This window comes from Equus caballus, chromosome 2, assembly GCF_041296265.1.
Source record: "Equus caballus isolate H_3958 breed thoroughbred chromosome 2, TB-T2T, whole genome shotgun sequence".
In the NCBI taxonomy this organism is placed as follows: domain Eukaryota; kingdom Metazoa; phylum Chordata; class Mammalia; order Perissodactyla; family Equidae; genus Equus; species Equus caballus.
In genome coordinates, this window is record NC_091685.1 from 69,488,453 (window position 1) to 69,514,771 (window position 26,319).

Consider the following 26,319-nt stretch of genomic DNA (forward strand, 5'->3'; position numbering starts at 1 on the left):
GGATCCAGGACCAGAAGACACACATTAATGTTTCAAACCATATGCAGGAAATCTAATTTCCTCCAGGTCCCTCTGTTGACTCACATATGAAATTAGAGTAATAAAAATAAAACGCACCTTACCCACCTCAAGGTTTTTTTGAGTAGTAAATCAGGTAGAGTATGTGAAAGCACTTGGCCTATCATAGAATGATATTTAAATACCACTTGTTTTCACCATCTCCGTTATTTTTATAGACATTTGAGTTATTTCCATTGCCCTTGAAAAGTGATAACATAGTTTCAGAGACAAAACTTATATACGATAAACAAATAATAATTTATGTGGGCTAAACTCTATTATAGCAGATGTTAACAGAATATAGTGAAGGGTGTGAATTCTTATATTGGATGTGATTAAGTTTCTTATCTGTTGAAGTCACCTGGGAGACATTCTAAGCAAATAGAACACTAGTGAAAAAGTAATATAATGGAAGATATGGATGGAAAAAAGGAGATAACAGTTATCCTTATATAATTTTATCCTTCTAAGAGTCAAGTGATGAAATAGAGTTCAAAAACGTGAAGGTCACGTAATTAATAAAGTCTTTAAGATCTCATAACTAAGAAGTGACAAACTAGAATTTAACAAAGTCTGTCTGCCTTTAAATCTTACAAATTACTAAAAACAAACATGGAAACTTTTTATGATTCTCTTGTTATTCATTTATTCAAACTTTATTATATAACGTCATTTAAAAAATGTTAGGAAACGAAACTAAAGAGATAAGATGAAGCCAAAAACATTCACACACAGGACTTTTCACTCTACGCACTGACTAATAAGAAGTCATTAAAGGCTCTCTAACTGAAGAGTAATATAATAAAATGTTACACAGAAGTTAGTTTTGTTGTTGTTCTAACATCCTTTTCCTTCCTGAGTTTGAACCCAACTACAGAGCAAGAAAAGGGCCTAGAATAAACTACAGAAAAGGTTCTGCACTTCTGCATACTCACTAAACATATTGGTGAGTTAGTCAGAACATAAAATCATTTTTTTTTAGTGAATAGAACTGCCTTGTTCTTTACATTCTGTATAAATTCTCAGATGTGATATTGTTAATATAATTCCAAGATTTAATAAAATAAAATAAGCCTTGAGCTGATATTGATCACTGAAACCTCTAGTCCATTCTCTTCACTTCATCAACATGGCATCTGAAGGGTTAAGAATTCAAACGTATGAAGCAGACGGGAGGGCATACTGAAGAGTTCAGCTCTTCTTTTTAGATCTTAAATTTTCTGGTAGAATCTGGGTTGCTATTTGAATATCTTGATTTTAAAATGTTAAACAAATTCAAATATTTATAAAACTTATTTTGCAGGGTCATGTCTTTGGGACATCAAGGCTGCAGCCACCATTCCTAAGCCAATGGCCAGGCTTATGCCACAACCTTAATCATGACCTCACTCAGCTTGCCTCAGAAATTGGTGGCATTGTCTTCTATCTGGCGTAAATTTGACTGAGATGACCAAGACCCTGATCTTATATTTATCCTCTGTACCTGTATTATTATCTCAACTCCTGAGAGCACAGAATGATTTTTCACGTATCATTTTAATGAAACTCACATAGCATCTCTACAAGGTGGCTGGGTAGATCGTTACAACTAGTTAAAGACAAACGCTGAGGCAAGATTGGTGAGGAGATTAGAACAAGTAAAAAAGTCAAAGGAAGAGTCAGGGCTGGTAAATGGTAACCAAATAGTGCTCTAGTTTTTATTTTGAGCATAAAAGAGAGAAAACAATCAAGGACCTTGATGCTCACCATCCCAGATACCATCATTTCTTCCCGATGCTAAACAGTTACATTGACCATACAACTTGCAGGATGAAATTTTGTCATATTGTCATGGTTACTTTTATTATACATATTTGTGTATGGGATTTATTTGTGAAAAAATAAATAAAAGGATGCTATCATACTCATGTTATTACCATTTTATTTTAAATGACTATATTTATGTAAGACAAGGAACGTACAATTTAAGAGTTCTACTGACATTTCTTGCTTCCTGATTCATTCTTTCTGAAACAATTTTTGATGACATTTTTATTTTTTTGGTCAGTGGGAAGATTTAAACATCGTTTATTTGCATAGGCAAAGGTTGTATGACCCTCATTTTGTGATTTCTTGGAGTATTTGTGGAGAATTTCTGAAGATTCCCTTTTTAGATCAAACACATGTCTGGGTACTGAAAAAGAAAGAAAAAAATATTGTGTTTTAACTCTTTTTTTCTCTATATAGTTGCTTCATAAATTTCATTAACATTATAACCCGAATTAATTATCAGTAAACAGAAGCTTCTGTTAGTGAGAAACCAGAAATCAGTAGCAAACTATTCTCCTGTGAATAAAGGACAACATTATTAACAGTAGTTTTTTTAGTTTAAGAAAATTGACTGAAAGTGCCTGGTACAAGCATCCTGATATTAAATAGGGTTAAGAACTCAGCAGTTGCCATAATCCAGCTGACATACTATATTTCCATTTAAGCATACGCTGTAGGATAGTTGTGTTACTGATCCTCAAAATTACTATAATTCTTACTTTTTTCATCACAACAGAAACATGCTAACTCAGCAGGAAAGCCCTCCATCTCCCTGATTGCTATGCAGTAGCATACCTTGCAGAAATATTCAGGAGACCAGCATCTTACAAAAATGACAAATTTTCTGAGTTTTTTTTCCCCATCTCAAAGTATTCTCTTTGTGATTCCTAAGGGGAAAGATAAAAAACAATAAAGAAAGCTTAATATAGAAGTAGATAGCATTTCTGTGAAAATTTAAAAGCAAAGAAAGATCATGTCAAAAAAACATATTATATTAACCTTCAAGAATCACCTGGCCCCCTGGTGATGGAGAATCCATACACTTGCAGTTTTCTGGGGGTATTAAGCCTGGGTTTCATGACCCCCTGAACTTTTCTTCAGAAGAACATCATATGGTGCCTCTAGAATTCCACCCTATCAATTCTTCAAGGAAAAAACATAGCATCCTCAGTTGTTCTCCAGAATCAATATTATCATAAAATATGACTCTATTTTCTTATTAATCTGAGCTCACTGTGCTATGTCTAAAGGGAAACATGTAACACAGAAAGATGAAATGAGGATTACAGAGAAAAAGCAAAGCTCTTTTGTCATGATAAGTGTGATAGTGACAAAGAAACCAAAACAGAGTGTCAGTTCTTTCTCCAAGTTGTATGTCAGCCAGATGCTTTTATACCTACTAACAAAATAAACAGTATAATAGCACTAGACCCAGAATTGCAACTGAAGATATAGAATTAGTTCTTGATTGAGAAATAATTAGACTGTAGCATGGTTCAGTCATCTATTTCAAACTCCCAAATTATCACTATATAAACATATTCTCAATTCAGCTGTAGTTATCATCATATTCACAATAACTAAAATCATCATTACATCAACCATATACATACAAATGTAGATGAGACCTCAACATTACCTTCAATGAGGTCTTTTCTACTTTTAGTATTGTTGGAATTTTAAATGGCTTTTCGAATGTGGCCTTTCAAGTGATAATTTCAAATTTCTATATGAAAGAAATTGTCCTAAACAGTGAAGAAAATTGGAATATGCCAACTTCATACTTGAAAGGCTCAGACAAATATGTTTTTAGCCTGTCTGTCTTAATAGCTGGGTTGACATTTTAAGCTGATTCAGTCTTCAGGAAAATTTAGTAAAAAGGTAATACAGTCATTGCAAGTCATCAAAAATTTAACAAATATTTCTTTATTGTCAGGAGTATCACAACCTAACAAGCAAATTCATGTAAAATGGATCATTGGTAAGTGATATATATTACTTGGAGACAGAGAGCAGAGGATATTTCTACCACGTTCCCCTTCCACTTTCAATATTTTAATACTGGTATAATTTTATTCAATCCCCCATTCAGCTGGTCAGTCAACAGGTATTTATTGAATGCCCGCTCTGACATTACAAATATAATTGTAAGGCAGAAAAAACTGCAGCCCTCAGGGACCTTATATTCTCGTAGAAGAGATTCATTGAATCAATTTTAATTGAGTATCTACTATGTATCTGGCACTGTTCTAGGTACTTGGGATTATCAGTGACTAATAAAGAGAAAGATTTATGCCCTTCAGGAGCTAACACTCTAGAAATGTGATATTACAAAAAATACATAATAAACAAGTAAACTATAATATTACCTTCAATGAGATCTTCTATAATTTATTAATTTAAGTATCATAGAGGGAAAGAGGGGGACAGACCTGAGTTGAGTTTGGGACACACTGAATTTATGGTGCTTAAAATCTAGAAGAAGGTATGCCTTTTAGGAAATTGGATTTGTGAATCAAATGAGCAATAATACTTTTGCCACTGAAAAATTTCACTCTAAAGAATTACTTATACAGAATATTTTATCTGAATATAGAGACCTATTCTTATGTGGATGGGTAAACATCTTTTTAGGTGGAAGTGTCAATGCTTTTGAATAACTAAATCAGTTTGCTTTTAATAGTATTGGTTATGAAGCATGAAGATAATTTGTGTACAGAGTTTGGGGGGTGGAGGGCAATCTCCACTTCTTTAAATACCAAATGATAAAATGTGAAGACTTGACAAGTAGAAGAGAAAGCACTTAAAATCTAAATCTTAAAAGGGTCTTGGACCATGGCTTTCACAGCTAATTATTTCAAATACCAGCAAAGATGTTTTCCAAGCTCTTAATTTAGAGTATCTTGTTCGACAAATTGTGGACATGAAAGACAATAGATCATTGTGTATTCCTGGTATCGACTCCGTACTCTGAAAATAATTTACTTACGGGAAAGCAACTTTGATTATTCTAATTATAGCTTACGATCAAAAAGTTTTTTAAAACTAGAACTAAATATAATACACCCTATTTTATAGAACATAAATATGAGAATGAATAGCATATTATTAAATGTTAAATAAGTTTTATGTGCATTTGTCATGACACAAAACAAATAAAGATCTATGTAATATTTATTATTTCTATGTTAAGGGTGTGAACTGTACGACAATGCAACTTTTTCTACTTACTGAATTTGGTGTCTTGAAAAGTATCAATGAAGGAGATATTTCATATTAATAATAAACATAGATGCCAAAGAGTAAACATACAATAAAGTATTTTACTTTAAATAATCAGGGTTATTCTTTCATGTATATGCTTTAAGGTCATATGACCAAGACATACTTGTATAATCTGAGAGATTATTTCTGATTGAAAAGTGTTCTAATTTGTAAATATGACTTTGGTTAAACTCTTCAACATACATCTTTCTACCATCCTAAATATCTAAAATGGATAGGCAATTTCTTATTTTTTAGAGAGATAAAATAATTAGTGGTTAAGAGCACAAATTTCAGAGCCAGCCCTGATGGCCTAGTGGTTAAAGTTTGGTGAGCTCTGCTTTGGCAGCCTGGGTTCAGTTCCCGGGCATGGAGCCACACCACTTGTCTTAGTAGCCGTGCTATGGTGGTGGCTCACATAGAAGAACTAGGAGGACTTACAACCAGAGTATACAACTATGTACTGGGGCTTTGTGGAGGGGAAAGAAAACAAAAGGAAGATTGGCAACAGATGTCAGCTCAGGGTGAATCTTTCCCAGCAAAACACAAAGAAAGAAAGAAAGAAAGAAAAGAGTACAAATTTCAGTGTCTCACTTTCCTAATCTATAAAATGGGAGTAATAAAACTTATCTCACGTAGTTGTAAGATGAGGACAAGATTTACTTGTAAACATCCATTGTAGTACTAAGTACACAGGAAATGTACATAAATACACAGACGCACATGTTCAACTGATTGAGAATTTAATTATATTTTTAATTGTAATATAACTAACAATCACAAGTTTTTAAGCTAATACTTTGCCAAACAAAATAAAGTATTACAGAATAACTATTTGTGTAAAAGTTACTAAGCTTATGTACCTAGGAAAATAGATCACTTCACTCACAGTCTTGAACAGGCTGGTCTTTCCAATTACTATGAACATTCAGACATTTAAAATTACTGTAATATAACTACTCTAGAAATTAAGTGTAAAAAAATGACCATAATGGATTTCTGGTTTCAACTACACCCTGTAAAGTGTTTGAAAGTCATCACTCTTGTCTTTGCAAGAAGAATAAAGCTGAACAAACTGAAAATTCACAACTTTTCTTGGATCCTTCAGTTGACTATGGTTGCACAAGAAACCATCTCCCAGAAACCTATAGAAACAAGCAAATCCAAAGAGTCATAGTCAAGGTCTTTCTACTTGGAGCAGAAGCTTCAGGAGCCATAAACAGGTTATAATTAAATAATAATTATGGTGAAGTGATGGAAGATAAGTATGTACTATTATGAGAACCAGAAACTCCAGGGGCTGTAGTCTTAGGAAGTCCCCATCCTTTCCTGATCTTTACCTCCATGAACCATAGCAGTCTATCACGGTGAAGACCCAAGAAAGATCCCCTTATGGCTCTGTCAGGGGGAGAGGAAAAGTAACCTTTGTGAAATATGGCTAGAGTGTTCTCCATAACAAATGCTTATTCTCCAGGGGAAAACACTTTACCAGAGCCTAACCCAACTTGGGAAAAGGACATTTCTTGCAGGATTCCAGTCTACTTTAGCTTTCCTGCATCTCCTAAGTTGGAGGGAGCTATGAAACACTTGTAAAGGTCACATTCAAGGGAAAGGCCAACTAAAAGACTGAGATTTAATCATAAGGTTATAAGGAGCTTTCCTTCTCTCACACCTTACCATCACACCAACATGGCTCAAGTATAAAAGTGGATTACAGTTGAAAGACACAGGCTCTTTTTAAAGAGGAGTTTTTAGGGAAGCCCAAAGATGGAAAAGAGACCAAAACAGGGACACTAGAGGAACTCAAAGTTTCTGGCATGTACAGCTACAGCAAACATCAAACACAGCCCAATTCCTAGCCAGACTAACACAAAACTTATTTATCTCAATTCTTATTATCTGATACATCATGCCTGGCTTTCAACAACGACAACAAAAATTACAAGATATGCTGAAGGGCAAGAAAAAACACTATCTGAAGAGACAGAGCAAGCATCAGAACCTATGCAGATATGACACAGATTTTGGAATTATCAGACAATAAATTTAAAATAACTACCATTAGGTATTAAGGATTCTAATGGGAAAAGTAGACATTATGCTAGAAAAGATGAGACATTAAAATAGAGGTGGAAAGTCTGAGAAAGAATCAAAAGGGAAATGCTAGAAATCAAAAAGGCTAATAGAAATGAAGACTGTCTTTGATGGTCTCATCAATAGAATAAACATGGTCAGAATAAGAATCAGTGGGTTTAAAGATGTGGCAAGAGAAATGTCCCAAACTGAAATTCAAAGAGAAAAAATGATGATAAAAGTAAAGGAACATTCAAGAACTTTAGGAGAAGAAATATTTGAATTAATAATCACTGAAAATTTTCCCAAATTAATGACAGACACCAAATCAAAGGTCCAAGAAGGACAGAAAATAATAAGTAGGGAAAATACCAAAGAATCTACACCTAGGCATGTCACATTCAAATTTCAGAAAACCGAAGATAAAGGGAAAGTCTTGAAAGAAGCCAGAGCAAGAGTGAGGGGAAGAGTCTGATCCAATTCCAATGTGTGGGGACAATGGCATAGAGAGAATCAGACGCAGAAATCAGTAGTAAAAGGAGAGAAAAAACTGATAAGACATGATACAAACTTGGAGTATTGGAAAGGGCCAGACTTTACTAAAGGATTCTATTTCCTAGAAGTGTGTGCTATATGTTATACATATGTGTTCATATGTGTATTTGTCCATATATATGTACGGGAGGAGGACATTTCCTCTTCCCAAATGTGGGTTCGTCTGGCCGGAGAACGAATTAAATTCACATGAGACAGAATAGCAAGAGAAAATTAAATAAAGCTTTATGAGGAACCATGGCCTGGGGCCTTTCCTCCCGAAGGAAGAAAGGGCACTGCAGAAGTGGGGTGCACATAGTGGTTATATACCCCCAAACAGGGTGTTTCACATGTGATGGAAATGTCCCTTTTACAATAGTCACGAGGCCACTCTGTCAGCACAGAACTCGATGGAAATGACAGATAGGTCTGCTGTCCCAGTGAACGTCGCGGGGTGGCAGGTGTGTTGCCTCGGGCTGGGGGGGGAGGGTCACAGATGAGCGCCACAATTGGTTCCCAGTCTAAAGAAAGATGCTTAATCTTTAAGGAGATGCCAACGTTGGGAGAGGGAGGGAAGTCAGTTACAGGAGGTTACTAGACTAGCACAATAAAATGCAGATTTTAAGTCCTTGCCTTTGGTATTGATTAAGAGTTTTTAGAGAGAAGGTTATCTCCTTTTTTCTTCCTGGTACAGAGAGGGAGGCACACTTTACAGATAGAGATTTACCTTACAAATGTAAATATGTCCTAACAAAGGGCAAGTTCCATTCTCAGAGCCTCCTTCCCTGTCCCAGTTTATCAAAAGCAATCAGCCTCAAATAATCCTGATGCCATGCCAAAGAGACATATCTTGGGGTGGCCAATTCCAGGTCCCCACATACATGTGTCTGTGTGTGTCTGACTGTGCATAGATATATATTCTTTTGTGTTCTGCCCACCAAATTTCAATTTTTGGGGGGAAGTGTTCCCCCTCCTCAACATAAGCAATTCTCTAGACACCAAATGAGTGTCCTACAATTCAACTCAATTCTGACTCTATCTACCTGGAGATAGCATCAGATCCACAGTTTAAGAGCTCAGTCCTACAAGACTGCCCTCCACTTACGATGCTTCTGACCAACTGGCTATAAATCAGAGGTGACCACAACCCCTTGTTTGCGTTTGGTTAATCTGCTAGAGTGGCTCACAGAACTCAGAAAACCCATTTACTCACTAGATAACTGATTTATTACAAAGGATATTACAGAACACAAATCAATAGCCAGATGAAGTGATACATAGGGTGAGGTCCCAAACAAAAGAGTTTCTGTCTGTGTAGAGTGTGGGGTTCTGCTCAGTGACCTGTGGAAGCATTCTGACATACTAACTTGGAAGCTCTCAAAACTCCTTCCTTTTGGATTTTTATGGAGATTTCATTACATAGGCACGATTGATTAAATCATTGCCACTGGTGACTGATTCAACCTCCAGCCATTTTCCCTTCCCAGAAATCAGGGGATAGGACTGAAAGTCCCAACCCTTTATTCATGGTTGGTTCCCCTGGTAACCAGCTCCCATCTTTAAGGGATTTCTAAAAGTCTTCTCATTAATATAAACTCATTTGTGATTGAAAGGGGCTTGCTATGAATAACAAGACACCCATTTCACCTTTATAGCTCTGAAGCACTTTAGGAACTGATGACAAGAGATCAAATATTATAACAAAAGATGCTCCCATTACACTTATCACTCAGGAAGTTCTAAGGGTTTTGGATGTCATAAGCTAGGAACCATGGATAAAGACCAAATATATAAGATCATCTGAATGACGAAAATATATTTCTTATAAGTCACAATATCGCAAAGAGGGTTGGCAACTTCTTACATACAGAGGGACAGGGATAAGACCTTTAGAGGACTTCTTGTTAGAAATCATGAAAGCAAGAAGAGATTGGAGTAAAATATTTAGAGTGTTGAAAGAAAAAACCCACCAACATAGAATTCAATATCCAATGAAATTATTTTTCAGAAATGAAGAAGAAATGACTTTTTTGAAAAAATAAAAACTGAGGGAATTCATTGCCAGCAGACCTGCCCAGCAAGAATTGTTAAAAGAAGTTCTTCAGACAGAAGGAAAATGATGTCATTCAGAAACAGATTTATGTAAAGTAAGTGCATCAAAGTAGGAATAAATGAGGGTAAAAAAAACCCGTATTTTATTTTTCTTCTTCTTAATTGAGCTAAAAGATAATTCTTTGTTTAAAATCATAATAGTAATTTATTGGGTGAATATAGCATATGGGTAAGTGAAACAAATGATACAATATCCTAAGGGAAAGGAGGGAAGAATTGGGACTAGTCTGCCATAAGGATCCTGCAGTACATACAAAGCGGTATATGGTTATTTAAAGTTGGACATAGATTAGTTAAAAATTAATAATGTAAACTCGGGGACAACTAATAAAATGTAAAAAGAAGAGGAATTGTTATCATAGAGTGAAGATAAATAAAATCATAAAATAATCAATCAAGACTATAGAATGTAGAAAAAGAAGGGAACAAAGAAACAAAAAACTATGGCAACAGATAGAAAACGGTTACAAACGGGGTAAATATATCAATAATCTCTTTAAATATGAATGTCTGAGTACATTAATTAAAGGACAGGGATTGTGAGAGTGGGATCTCTACATTTCTGTCAATTTTGCTGTGAATCTAAAACTACCTAAAAAAGCGATAAAGCCTATAAACAAATGAATGAGTGAGTAAATAAATAAGCCAGCCAACAAACCAATTAAACAAACAAACAAATAGCAATCACAAATACCCACAACAATGGAGAGCATTCAAAAGGACACAAGAACTGACTGAAAGAGCTCCCAAATAGACAAGACTGGAACAATTTGAACTACAAAATAAGGAAGATAATATTAGATAGTAACACAATGTATCAAGTATATGTCCATGAGACCATACTGATATAAATAAATGATTAAAGAAGTAAATAAAGTGGGAAGAGACAAATATTTCATGTAGAAAAAGTCCAAATGATTAATGTGGGTAATCTGTCATTGAGTAGGTAGAACACAACTTTCCATTCCTTAGGGGTTGGCAGAGTAACTTTGTTCCAGAGTGCAGTATAAGGGGGTGGGGCTGGAGGTAAGAATTTTACAGTGGAGAAACTTGACAAAAGTGATCTTAGCCAGATGATCAAGGTCAACATCAATATTGACAAGTCATGGTGGTGTGGGGACCTGGAATTGGCCACCTCAAGATATGCCTCTTTGGCATCAGGATTATTTGAGGCCGATTGCTTTTGATAAACTGGGACAGGGAAGGAGGCTCTGAGAATGGAACTTGCCCTTTGTTAGGACATATTTACATTTGTAAGGTAAATCTCTATCTGTAAAATGTGCCTCCCTCTCTGTACCAGGAAGAAGAAAGGAGATGACCTTCTCTCTAAAAACTCTTAATCAATACCAAAGGCAAGGACTTAAAATCTGCATTTTATTGTGCTAGTCTGGTAACCTCCTGTAACTGACTTCCCTCCACCTCCCAACGTTGGCATCTCCTTAAAGATTAAGCATCTTTCTTTAGGCTGGGAACCGATTGCGGCGCTCATCTGTGACCCCCCCCCAGCCCGAGGCAACACACCTGCCACCCCGCGACGTTCACTGGGACAGCAGACCTATCTGTCATTTCTATCGAGTTCTGTGCTGACAGAGCGGCCTCGTGACTATTGTAAAAGAGACACATGTGAAACACCCTGTTTGGGGGTATATAACCACTATGTGCACCCCATTTCTGCAGTGCCCTTTCTTCCTTCGGGGGGAAAGGCCCTGGGCCATGGTTCCTCATAAAGCTTTGTTTAATTTTCTCTTGCTATTCTGTCTCATGTGAATTTAATTCGTTCTCCAGCCAGACGAACCCACATTTGGGAAGAGGAAATGTCTTCCTCCCCTAGTGTGGTATTATGTACCCTTGGTATGGTGTCACAAAAATGGCACTTTACCTCAGTGGTCTTCCTCTCATAAATCTATAACCCCCGTCTACTCATGAGAAAAACGCAGACAAATTCCAGTAGAGATGCATTTTACAAAATACCTACCCAATACTCCTCAAAATTCCAAGGTCACCATTAACAAGGCAAATACAAGAAATTCTTGTCACAGCCAAGAGAGCCTAAGGAGAAATGTTGGCTAAATGTGATGTAGTACTCTAGAACACATAGCTTGTAGAAAAAGGAAATTAGGTAAAAATAAAATAAATATTAATACATTACAGACATCAGTTAATAAGAATATATCAATATTGCTTCCTTAATTGTAATAAATGAATCCTGCTAATGTAAGATCTTAATAATAGGAGAAATTGTGTTCTAGATTATGAGAATTCTCCATACTCTTTGCAATGTTTTTACAAATCTAAAACTGTTACCAAAATAGACTTTACCTTGAAAATGACCATAAGTCTCTTTAGAAATAATTTTGGAATTTTAACAATATTTATGCTTTTTATATTATTAAATCAATCTAGATGCTGAAGTGCATATTTGTCTTTTCAATTCATAGCGCTGTTGTCAACATTCCTCATTCTTTACTATGATGTATATTGGCATAATTAATAACTGTGAAGTAAATAATGGGCAAAGATGGTATTGGCTTTCTCTATGTTGTACTAGTTTGCATTTAGATGATGATAAACTATTCATTTTAATTATTTTTATTTACTTACTTATCTTGATACCATTTAAAATTCTAATACACCAAGAAGACTTTTTGCCAGCATGCCGGGAAGTAGAAATCCATTCAGCAAAATGAATTTGTGGAAGGGCAAATATAAATTTGAATGGAATGAAAATTAAACCAGCAAGCTCTAGCCTCTATTTATTAAACCTATGAACAAGTAAATGAAGCAGTCTTACTAATATGATTTTTTATTTTGATCCTATGTTATTACACCTATTAAAAAAAGAGAGCAAAGTATGTTTATTTCATTGAGTTACAATTATGGTCATTTGTTAATAGATTGGAGGCTGATGTCGGTTTGCTTTTGTTTTCCTTGTGTGTATACACTTGTTATGATTCAATAAAATGTAGCATTAAAATGAATAAAGACTGTTATTGTATCTAAATGTTTGGTCTTCTAGAACAACTTCTTTTTGACCAATGACTCTGGATCTTCCTTCCTTAAAAAGATAGTCAGAATGCATAGTTTTCAGATTTTCCTAAATTATATTATACTAATGCTTTTGGGGAGACTAAATAAGGCCAGTCTCCTGGTGGACTTTGGTACCATCTACATACTATGAGCTTCTAATGGATAATTTCCAGAATACTGAAATATCTCATAGTTAACCTGTGTGAGAAATAGCTTAGATCAGAATTTATCTACGCAATTTCGCAACTTGTAAGATTATAAGATTATTTGTGAATTTTGAAACGTGATTGTGTAAGAAAATGAAATCACTTTAAAAACTTGAGTAAATATTCTCCTTTGTAACTGGACATCCTTGTAACAGCCTTTTTCTAGAATAAGTAGTAGAACCAAAAAGAAAAAATATAGAAATAAAGAACTTGACAATTTCTGTAGTCTAACTTTGCTCATATAATTTGAACAATTATTTGTGCTTGAAAAAACCCTTTCTTTTTGTGTCTTCCTATAATTTTCACCCAAAGATGAAAAGAATAAACCCTCTTTTCTAGAAAACAGTCGTCTAATTATTTGAAGATAATGGTTCTTGAGCTTCTCACACAGACAGGATTACCTGAGACTTTGTCATTCTCCTCAGCCTCCCTCTGTTAACAGCAACCTCACCTGTGGTGTCCAGGTAGAGTTTGACCAAACCAGGAAAAGGCAATTTTAACTCTCTTGTTCTGTAATCAATGTTTCTATCAAAGCAGTCACTCAAAACACTTTGTTCTCATCTATAAAATCTGTCTTGTTTTTAAATAGGTAATTCTGTTTTGTGGTTTTACAGGTGAAATAATTTACAAAGCCTCCTAGCTTTGTGGAGTGTAAACAATATAGCATTAAAATTTTCATTAATGTTCTTCAGAAAAACACCAAATGGTGCAATGTGAGAAAGCCCTTCAGCAGGTTTGACTCTTTTGAAATTCTAATATGTCTTGTTTCAGTGAAACTTTTGTAATATTTCCAGGTTCATAATGAGATGATTTTGTTTCATTTAGTTATGCTTTAGGAACTCAATATTTTTAATAATACATTGGTTATATATTAATTTTTTGCATTCCAAAAATTCTAGCCTGCTATACAATTCTATGATTTAACATTGAGTGATACTTGATTTAATAAATTAATTAAAAATGGGAAGAAAGAAAGAAAAAGAATACAAAGCAATATTTTTAATAACTTTAAGCTTATTGGGGAAAAAAATCAGTATCATCTTAAAATTAGTCTCCGATGAAAACTCAGCTTCCAACATGTACAGGTCAGGGGTCCTGCTTTGTAGAGCTCTTGAGCTCATTGTGTGACCTCCATATGACACTATTAGAGCTTTCACAAAGAACCAAAATGTTATAGCTCAACTGTCTAATTATAGCCTCCCACTAACACTTGACTTCTCACTGTCTTCCTTTATTCATTTAAACAGTGATTGTCCTTTTTAAGAATTGAAGAAAACTCTTAAAAAGCATAGGGTGCAGGGAAAATTCTATAAATAATATATAATCAATATATATTCTAAAGAGAGTGGATTTTAATAGAAACCATTATAGTTTAGGAATACTCATAAGAAACTTAATGTGCATCATGCACTTAATTATGTGTCCAGCCTCTATTATAAGGGCTTTGCTTTAATTTATTTAATCTCTGATAAGTCTAGAGAGAACTTATAATTAATACACAGTGTTTTTATTTAGGAAACTGAGGCACAGAGAATTCAAATAAGTGTTCAAGGTCACACAGCTGGTAACAGAAAGGGCCAGAGTTTGTTCATATGCCCTTAGTTTGGCTCCAGAACCTGGTTTCAACAACCACAATATGCAGGTTCTTGGAAAGAGGTATGTTGTAGCGGCTCTAGCCAAAGGTTTATTTAGGAAAGGGAAGAAAATGCTTAACTTCTTGGGAAAAGGCTGCCCAAATTTTGGTTAAAACTTAACACTTCCAAATTGTGATTAAAACTTAACATTTCTGGAAGCTTCCTCGACTTACTGGAATCAATTTCTTCTTGCTCTTTCAGGAAAGGGCACTACCATCTGTGGAACTCCTTCACCGTCTCTCCTGACAATGACAAAATTATCCTTCCCTGGTTCCTCTGTCTTCCTATTTGTCCTTCTATAATCCATTCTTCACAAACATCCAAAGTAGGCTTGTCAAAACATAACTCAAATCAATCACTTTTTACTTAAAGCCATTTAGTGAATTAATTCATTACACTTAGAATGAAATTCATAGTGTTTACCAAAGCTTCGGAGTCCCCATGTGATTTGGCTTTGCCCATCTCTATGACCTAACTTTGTAAAAGTGTCCCACTTATTAAAACATATTTCCTTGGCTCTGACATGCATTCTGTTTCACAAACAAACAAAACTTCTCCCAGTTTCAGGAATCTTTGCAACTGCTATTTCTTCTGCCTGGAATGTTCCTTTCCCAACTGTTCATGTGACTGGCTCTTTCTCATCGTTCAGATCTCACTTCAAATGTCACTTAATCAAAAATGCCTACATACCCTCAATCTTACCCACATAGCTTTCTTCTGTCACAATCCATCTTATCTTCTTTCTATCACCTATCACTATCTGAAATAGCTTATCTTACTGGTATTAACAGTGTCAATATAAATTACAGATACAATTGTAAAGAAAATATGTATGTCTACTCATCAAGGACTGCTGAGAACATTCATTATAAGAGAATATACTTTATTGTTAAATACCTTGAGCATTTTGGGGAGCACCTGTTCTTGTCTTTTGCTCACCGTGTCCCCCTGTCATTACGTTCTGTAGTCTCCCATTATCTTCCTGCACCCGCATCATTTGAACAGTTTTGTCTCGGATCATCATTATTGACAATCTGAAGGTATTTACAACCATCCTTGTGTGGGGCTACAGTATTTAAAGGGGCTTGTCTGGAATGTACTTCTGTTGAGACAGCTAGAACAGCAAAGGATGCTTAAAGATTCTCTCATTGGAAATTAAGTTCAATGTTTTCTCTTTCTATGATAAATCTCCAGATGCCCTTCTTTTTTCTTTTGCTCTGGAAACACCAGCTGTAGCCCTACATATGTATACAGGTAACAGAAATTTCTTTTTTTTTAACCTATCTTATTTTAATCCATCGATGGTAGAGTTGGTGGGGGTGAAAGTGCAGTAAGATGTAGAGCTGCTGAGAGCTCCTAAGGAGAAGATGTGAGGAGGTCTCTAGAACGAAGACGTCCAAGTAAAGAACAAACATCACAGAGGCAGAGTAATTCTCTGATAACATTGCCTAAACCCTTCAGAATATACTTCTGAATTTGGGAGTGGGACTGGAAGTAGGAAGAGAGAAGAACAAAGGATGAGAGTTTTCCCTTTGTCAGGACATCCTCTGACCTAGCTTCAATATCCTCAGTCTCACTGTGGATTATCAAGATGTCACTCTGTGAGCCACTCTGTGGCAGGTGAGCCCCTGCCATTTTTTAAGTCACCCAGGACACCAAAAGGCCATAAGTGTCCCGATAAAGTGGGCTCTAGCACAAGTCTCAGTTTATATAAAATTCACCTTTGTTTACATATTGTTGTGTCTCACATCACTAGCGAAAGCCTTGATCTGGAAATTTTTCTATTCTGTGTCTACTATTATGTAATCTTTCCTGATTAATTGTGCACATCCTCAGTTTTTTTGATTGACTAATTTATGCATTTATTGAATATGTCTAATGTGCGACACTTTATATTTGCTACCAAACATACGAGAATGAATATAATTTGTGAGCTTAAAGAGCTCAAATTCTAGTGTAGGAGACGGCATAACAGCCAACAATGTAGCATATCTTAGAGTTCTTAACTAGTTGGATGTGTGATTTTTGGGTTAGGAAAAAATAGATCTTAATTTTTTAGAGAACTCAAAATTAGCATTTCCTTCTAGAATGAATGCAGGCCATAAACTACAGAATTAGTGAGACCCGGGACTTCTTCAACAACAGAAACTGCAATTACTTTTATCTCATATTACAACTGATACAGCTATGTTGAAATGTTTGATCACCTCTTCTCTAAATTACAGGAGATATTAAACTCACCACTATAGCTTGGTATTTAATGTTAATAAAAAGAGCACAATAATTACTACATCAAATTTGATGTTTAAAAATATTTTGATAACTATTTTAATATGTTTGCTTCCCTTTGTAATTTTATGTATTTCATTTTATACATTTTAAAACATTATTCTAAAAAGTGTCCGTAAGTTTTACCAGACGATCAGGTCTCTAAGAACCCCTGGTTTAAGGTGATAATACAACTTATTGTCCCAACTAAGACAATTTTTAAAATGAGAGGATAATAATTTTATCCTTAGTAATTATTAATATATTAATATAATTATTAATAGTATAGAATAGCTGAGACGATTAAAATCTATTTTGGAGTTTATCTATCTGAACTCCAAAATAAGTAAAAATAATAATAAAAAAAGACCGCTACCAACCGAAAAGCATGAATAACCAGAAACAGCCACACATGTGAACCATGCGAGGCACTGCGTAAGCTCTGCCTGCAGCCTGCCATCTGCCCCTCCCTCGAGCATCAGGTAGGTTGGATGAATGTGGTAGCACTGATGGTTTAATCGTAGACCAAGGCTCTCATCTTCGCCGTGCACTGCACGCTTTAGCAAAGCATCCTTCAGTTATTACCATGGTGTAATTTTTTTAAAAAAGGATTATCACATCTAAGTATACATTTTCTATATTATTTTATTTTGATTCTTTTTAGGTTTATATTTCAGAACAAATGTCTCTTACTTTATATAGAAAACAACCCAGTAAACTTCACAATTTCCAAACTCTGATTATATAAAGTCTTATATGATTTTTAATAGAGAGATGAGTATTTTCTTCACATTAGCTTAATTTTTTTAAAAAGCCAAAGGGCTAAACAACTAAAAAAGTTTCATAAAGGAGAGAAAAGAGCATGGACTATTTAGAATCACATGGGTTTGTGGGTCAAATGTCAATGATGCCACAAATTAGCTGTTCGTTCTTGGGAAAATGATGTAACATATTTGGACATGACCCCCCTCCCCCCAGCTCAGTTTAAAAATGGAGGAATGGTTGGGAGGATTAAATGACATAATGTAGAAAAATTACTTAGAATTCTATCCGTTTATGAGATCGATATCCTGTAACAAGAGTCTATAATAATTATTCTGAATTTCTTTAATACTTTTAAAATCACCACCATTATTTCTTAGTTCTTCACACTCAAAACCTTAGAGATGGCTTCATTTTCTTTATCTCCTCCACCAAATTTGTCAAGTACATTTACCTTCTTCCTGACAAAGCCTACACAGATTCTTCCCTTTCTTTGCATTTCCCCAATAACCCACAAAGATACAAGCACTCATATTCCAATAAATTATTGCAAACAATTCCCAATTGATCTTCTCCCATAAGAATATACCTTACATAACTTCATATTTACATTTTTGTATTCTTACTATATCATTTTAAAAAATATTAGCCTTATTCTTTATCACCAGTTAATGCTATTTAATCTGAACTTCAAATCTCAAGACCACCTTTGCCTATTTCACACCTAGTCAAGCTTACAAATGTTAATACTGTCAAACTACATTGCCAAACTCTGCATAGGACTTTTTCTGTGTGTATGCCCTATTATTTGTAATTTAATTCGACTTATACATACAGTGTTGTTTTCCTCTCTGCCTGATTTTGATTTTGCTATCTCTCAAACCTAATTAAAATCTTTTCCAATTGGCCATATTCAAATTGCTTTCATGTAGAAACAATGAGTTTTTATGAAAAAGTTTTTGCAAGGTATGTGTATGTGGTTGATGATGTTATATAATAGTTAATATGTATGATATTTGCATCAAGAAAATGGGTTGAATGCACCAAGCCCCCTAGATTCTCTGTTGGCACTGAGTATTTGCAATTTAAGGACATTGCCACTAGATGGTAATCATAGACCACATTGATTTCACAAGTAATCTATGTAGATACCTATTTCAGGGATAATGCCCCATATAAAGCTATTTTTAAATCTTTTTATCCAAAATAATATTTATCTATGTATTTGTCACTTACGTCTAAATCATGTCTGTATCTATACATATCTATATCCAAGTATCTATATCTATATATACACATATATTTGGATATTATAAAGTATTTGAAATTATTATTTCAATACTAAAATGATTATATTATTTCAAAAGTGTAATGGGATAATAAATGTGTTGAAATGTTCCTGCTTTCCATTTTTCTTTCTTTCTTTCCTTACTTACCCAATAATAAATACAATTCAAAAGAGGGTTAATACTCACTGCACTAATTTCTGGCTTTTTCTATGAGAAATTATTTGCCTTAATCTCGGGGTACAACCTCAAATTAATCTGCTCATAATATCTACAGACTTAGTAAAGTCCTTACAATTACAAAGACACCAGCAAATTTTTAACCACCTGTCTTGTTGCAAAAGATGCTTTGAGGAATTGTGTGTAAAAAAAGCATGAAAGTTTCAATTAACTAAGCAAGGTATTTATATTACATAAGAAATTGTACTTCTCACTAATGCCTCACTCTTTGTCTCATGGTTCAAACTAAATTAAGATATTCTCTCACAAGACGGTGCTATGCTTTTTAAATTCTAGAAAGGGAAGCAAGCCACCAAAGAACAAGTCTGGTTCCATCACTTCTGCTACCTTTCCCCCACCCATTTTCTTGGTGCTATCTCTTTTTCTAGCCAGTTTGAATTGGCACCAAGTGAGAACTGGCCACATTCCTCTGTTTTTACAGGCGAGTGCTGGCTGACAGTTAAAAAGCCAGTCTGCACTAGTATCTTCTTTGTCTTTTATTAATTGGCAATACCATTAGAACAATTAATGTAACAATTTATTTTCACTTTCATTGTTATTTCATGTGCATTATTTTATTGTTCAGCTAGTTTTCAAACTTCACAACAGGCATTCTATCTCTAGCTCCTGTAGCCACTAGCTGAATGTATAAGAGAGTTCATTTGAGCCTTATTTGATAACAAAAATATCAGTAGAGACTTTTACACGCCCCAACTCATTATTCTTAAAAAGTTTTTAAAATTATAGTAAACCATTAGGAAATAATTTTCTCCGTCTAATTTAAAAAAAAAATATTAGTTTCTCATATTCCCCATAATGGATAGAATGCTTTTTCTTTACTCATGTATCATTTTTGGGGGAAATAATGTAATGAGAATTAGAGTAGTCAATTTTCAGCTTCTCTTTAATAAACTATGCTATTAAACAACATCAATAAAGCTTGCTTTCTATTGGTGAAGAAAAAAATAATTATTATTTCATGAGGACACATATGTATCCAGCATTGTGTTAAGCCCTTTATACATAAATACTATGGTAGACTGCCAAACCAAAAAGATAAATAAGTTAGATATTATCATGCATTTAGGTTTGTATTTATGTGTCTATTCAAATACAGTTCTCTGACATAAAATGAAGCAAAACAAAATTATATTATCTAGTACATAATGCCAAAACTCACTACGTTGCCATCTGTATCGGTACACATTTTCAAATGGCATTAAATTATGAAGGACACAATGGATTATGCAGGCAATTGTAAAATATTTTCTGGAACCACTTGTTTGTTCCATTTCACAACTTGTTTTTCATTGCTGACATTTGAATTCATGGAAATAATTAGTCCCAAACATCAAAAGAAAGCATCATTTGTGATTTACAAATATATATAAATGATTCAAGGTAATCTGATTTCCTTAATTCAAGTGAAATCAATGTGCAGTCATGAGCAGTAGTTCTAAACTCTAACTTTAAATTAAAGATAAATAAACTGGAGTCTTTTAACAACATGAAAAAAGTTCAAGTTTGGGGGAAATTTTGTTATGTGCATTGCAACACATGTTAGTGAAACATCAATATAATTGAATATAATTCAAGCAGACATTCAATTAAGCTCCCACTGCATCTAGAATATATCGAATTGACAATTTCATCTAAATTACTGATACTTTTGAAGACATTAACTATTTGGATAAATAGTTAGTGATTACATTTCCCCAGATCCTTTAATGCGTATTAGAATTTCAAAGTTGCTTAACTTCTCGGGATTTTTGATTTCTCATATGTGAAATGAGAGAATTTGAACTGGTGTTTTTTAAAGTCCTTGTAGATTCCTAAAAATCTACTATCATCTGACTTATTGGAAGAGGAAACAGTATGGAGGCATATGGATAGCTGCATTAGAAACTGAGGGAATAGTCTTTCTAGAGTATGTCAACCCAGTATACAAATATTCTTTTATTTTAGAATACTTTAAGGTTTTTCTACCATTGAAAACAAGTGAACAAACAAATATAAAAAATCTCTTTGTTCCAAAGTAAATACGAACTATTTACCAAGAGTTGTAGAAAAAAGTCACTATCAACTCTTTCTTACAGAACTCTCAAAATCATATTACTTCAGATTTAAACTTTCTTTAAATATAAGGCATTCTATAGATGTTTTACTCAGTATCCATGTTGTGCCAATTACTGGATAACTGCAATGAATAAGACATGACCCTGTTATCAAGGGACTCACAACCTCCTGGGGAAGACAGAATTCTTCACAACTACTTATAGTACAAATCTAATGATGAGAAAATTATCCAATATGGGAGGATAAAAATGGGAGGGAAAACAGTTTTGACTGAAAGTGATGAGGAAAAAAATACAGGGAGATCACATTATGTATTTGATATGAGTGTGGGGAATAATAATTGCTAAGATTTATTGATACTGTCTTTGTGTCAAGTAATACACTAAGCATCTTTTGTATACTGTACCACATCCATTAATTCTTATAAAAATCTTATTAAGTAAACACAATTCTTATTATACCATCTGATCATGAAGAAATACAAAAGATATTGTGGAAATAAACATGACAAGAAAAAATAGGTTTGTTCTTTGACAAGCCCCTGTGACCTAGTGGTTAAGTTCAGCATGCTCTACTTTGGCGGCCTGCGATCAGTTCCTGGGCACGGACCTACACCACTGGTCTCTCAGTGGCCATGCTGGAGTGGTGGCTCACATACAAAAAGAGGAGGGTTGGCACCAGATGTTAGCTCAGGGGTAATCTTCCTCAGCAAAAGAAAAAAACAGATTTGTTTATTGACTCAACAAATATTTATCAAATGTTTATTCTATGCTAGTTCCTTTCCTGGGAGCTGAGGATCAAATGGTGACTATCATAGTTTGTGTTCAAGGAGTCCAATGTGGGAGATAGAGTGCATATAAATTGTTGGCTATAATGCAGTTTAATTAGTGTTATGATAAGGAACCAAAGAAGGGTAGAGTGCCTTCAGTAGGAAAAAAAGGATTTGCTGAAGAAAGGGATACACAAGGACCTGAAAGATGATTAAGAATTGGTTATAGGAAGAAGATAGAGAAGTACTAGAAGCTTCAAAGTAAGAAAGAGGGCAATACATTTTGAGAAAGTAAATAGTTCTGTTTGGCTAGTACATGTATTAAATTGGTACAGTATGGCTTGGATGCTGGAAGAGGCAAGTAGGCAGTGGATTCTAAAACATCTTATAAGAAGGATGACCATATGTTGCCTTGGTTTGCCCAGAACAATACTAGCATAATTGTTAACAGCACCTTTTATCCCAACATAATTACTTAATGGCACCATTTTTAACTCCCGAAATGTTCCTGCTTGGCAATAAATTATATGTATAGGAGGTTCTAGTTTTCTACGAGGGCAATGGGAGTCATATAAGGCCTTTAAACAGAGAATTGGCACAATCAGATTCATGCTTTAGAAAAATCACTACTTGCAAAACAGAGAATAGTTTGGATAGAACTTACGTGGCAGAGATGGCAAGGCCCAAGGCTTTATGCTCATCTCCAGAGTGCAGAGTTTTTGTTAGAAAGGAGCTGACTAGTTAAGGACTATATTTTGAAACTTCCTATATAATCTCTCATATGCCTTCTTCTCCTACCTGCTGGCCTTAGGTCAATGTCCAGGACAACCTTCAAAGATGCTTTGAAGATGGAAGCGACTTTGTCATCCTAGGTTACAGAATGAGTACATGAAACAAAGGACACACACATACCACCACATCTCACTGGACTTTACATGAGCAAACTGAACTTTAGGTGAGCAAAAAGTCAACTTCTATTTTGTTAAGGCCTGAAGATTTTAGAGTTTATATGCAATAGCAAGTAGCGTTACCCTAACCTAGTAAGACTAATGACAAATAGACCATTTAGAAGTTATTGCAATAATCCAGGTAAGAGGTGATGCTGGCCTCATAGCTGAAAAGAGAGTAAGGGAAGAGTTCCGGTAAAAATAGGTATCAGGTTTGTCCCTAAGGCTTTTTAGTTTGAGAACCTAAGTAAAATTTAATGAAAATTAGTAATTTAGAAAGTGGAAGAAGAAAATGATTTGAGAAAAGAAAACATACTGAGTTCCATTTAAAATGAGTTTGAGTTTCATTGGATGTCCAAATGAAATGTCAGACAGGCATCTGTAAGTTATGGTCTGCAGAATGAGAAACCAAGGGAGTAGAAAAAGGGAGATAGCATCCATTTCAGGCATTTTTTTGTAATGATTGTTTTTTTCTTTTTCTTTTTACTTCATCTCTACAAATTATCTACATGTCAACATATGGTCTCTCTTTCATGGACAGTTGGAGATGGATCTATCTTATGACCACATGATAAATTTTCTATTTGTGGATCAAAGACTAAGGAAATTTAGTTTTTTGAACTTTGTATTTAATAGAGAATATTAGCATATCTATGGAGTTAGAATTTGTACTGAGGGCAATGTAAAAACATTAAAGGATTTTTAGAATAATCACTCTGGCAACAATGTAGTAACTGGAAAGAGAAGAGCTAGTAATTTAGGAGCTCAGTAATAAAAGACTTAATTAGGATAGTGGGAACAGAAGGACAGAACACATTGATGAGATTGAGAAGATAGTATCAATGGGAATTACTGCAAGGTTGCAAGAACGATGTGTTTTTGCGCCAAGATTGTCTCCAAACACTAGAATGTAACCCACAGTCTGAATATTTGAAAATCCCTACCCTCCATCCAGGCTCAAGGGCTGCTGTTTAAATAGTCTGTTCAAAAGCCGAAGGGGCTATCATGATCATCTCTGCTTTGTGACCATAGTTAGGAGTTTCAGCTGCGTGAACTAGCCATCCAAACCCATTTAATTTCAACTTTTCATTTACTTTCTCTTGTATCTCTGAGCAATAATGCATAGTTACTATTTTAAAATTCTGATTTTTTTACCTAATCCTGTCCATTATCAAAGAAAGAATTAATTGCTAAATAATTCAGTTATATTTCTGTGCCATATATTTATGTGTAACTCAAGAACTTTATTAGCCTTTCTGAAAGTGTTTTTATGTCTATGTGTGTTTTAATTATCTCTCAAATTGCTATTAGTTGACATTTATTATAATTTGTTAATATTACTTACATTCTATTTGTTATAGTATGATGTCTTTTTACATATTTTAATTCTTCCTTGGTCCTTCCCAGAGAATTCACAGAGCATTTGTCTCAGCTCTCTCGCAAGAACATTTAAGGAAAGGAGGATGTATGTTTTCTGATACGGCTGCTTAACTGTGATGACCTCTCCTGCTGCTTTTGTGTTATTGCATTTTCAATAAACAATGCTAATCCTTTTCTACTCTGTGGCTTCTATGGTATTTGCAAATTCTGTGACTGAGAATGTCTGTAGTCTGTACTCTTATCATTGACACATTGCCCAAAGTTTATGGTTTCTTCTCCTCCAGTTTCTTCAATGAAAATTCCAGGGCCCACTGAGTTTTCTTTTCCTTGCCCTTGCATAAATCCATTTCTCGGTTGCTTCTGAACACTACTTATATGTATGTGTAATAAAAGCATGGCTTTATAGATAGGCCCTTGCAGACTCACCTTCCTTCACAGGTTGTGAAGTTGATTTTGCCACATAAAAACCTGGGTTAATAGAAATTCAATGATCACTTAAGTATATAAAGAAAGTATGTTAGCACCACAGCCCTTTAATAGGTTTACTACCTTAGCATAATTTCATGAGCCATTTGTTTTCTTACTGCACTATGTGTACAATAGTCTAAGTAGAAGAGTCTAGCAATTAAAATCTTACAGCTTGGGGCAGGCCTGGTGGTGCAGGGGATAAGTGCACATGTTCCACTTCAGGGGCCCGAGGTTAGCAGGTTCGGATCCCGGGTGCAGACATGGCACCGCTTGGCACACCATCCTGTGGGAGGTGTCCCACCTATAAAGTAAAGGAAGATGGGCATGGATGTTAGCTCAGGCCAGGCTTCCTCAGCAAAAAGAGAAGGATTGGCAGTAGTTAGCTCAGGGCTAATCATCCTCAAAAAAGAAAGATCTCACAGCTAAAGAGTTGAGAGGCTTGGATTTGAATCTCAGCATGGCCACTTACCAGCTTTGTAACTATAGACAAGTCACTTGAGTCTGTTTTTAGCTTTCTTATCTATATAATTGAATGTTTTGGGGTTTTTTTTTTGAGGAAGATTAGCCCTCAGCTAACATCTGCTGCCAATCCTCCTCTTTTTGCTGAGGAAGACTGGCCCTGAGCTAACATTCGTGCCCATCTTCCACTACTTTATATGTGGGACACCTGCCATGGCATGGCTTGATAAGCGGTGTAGTACGTCCGCACCCGGGATCTGAACCAGTGACCTCCAGCCGCTGAAGCAGAGCATGTGAACTTAACTGCTACGGCCCCAAGCCGGCCCCATAATAGGGTTTTTTGATGCTATAGTTTTGTATGTAACTCTGTGGAATTCTTAGATCTGTACCTAGCACATAATACACTTCAATAAATGTTAGCTATAATTATTATTTCTTTTTGATCTAGCTATTCAACTATTGAGAATTTGGATATTTTGTCATTGCTTTGACTAAACAAATATTTCAGGCCTCAGAGACCTAAGTATATAAAATACACAATTATGTTAAAATAAGTTAAAGTTTTGTATGCTTTTAGTTCATATTCTTTACTCCTTTCTTCAATTTAAAAATGAGAAGCAGTTTTCCATTTGGTATTAAATCAATTTAATTTTAAAGTAAATAGTAAAAGAAACTTTATATTATAGTAAATGCTACTTTATTCCATTGCCTAGAGGTCAATTACATTATGATTTTTAGCATTTACCTCCCAAATGAGTTAGAATATGTGTGGCAGTACAATGATCTTACTTCAAGGATTTGCTTGGATGAATTCTGCTATTGATCATTCCAAACCTCCTTTGAGGTTTAGGTTTAGTTAACTAGTGAGTTCTGAAACATGTCTAAAATCAAACAAAGAAAAACCCATAAACTGAGAAATAATAAAATTCATCCCGATTGTATTATGGGCTCTGGAAATGACAGAAA

General features: G+C 34.8%; 1 protein-coding gene and 1 long non-coding RNA gene across 2 annotated transcripts in view; both read right to left on the reverse strand.

Annotated features, from left to right (window-relative positions):
- The window catches only part of GALNTL6 (polypeptide N-acetylgalactosaminyltransferase like 6), a 1,097,978-nt gene that overhangs the window by 737,244 nt on the left and 334,415 nt on the right, over window positions 1-26,319 (reverse strand). The window lies entirely within an intron of this gene.
- On the reverse strand, window positions 1,965-3,014 carry LOC111772522 (uncharacterized). The gene is made up of 3 exons (XR_002806432.2): window positions 2,869-3,014; window positions 2,665-2,756; window positions 1,965-2,233 (listed from the first exon to the last, which is right to left on the reverse strand). It is a non-coding gene; the product is annotated as an uncharacterized lncRNA (long non-coding RNA).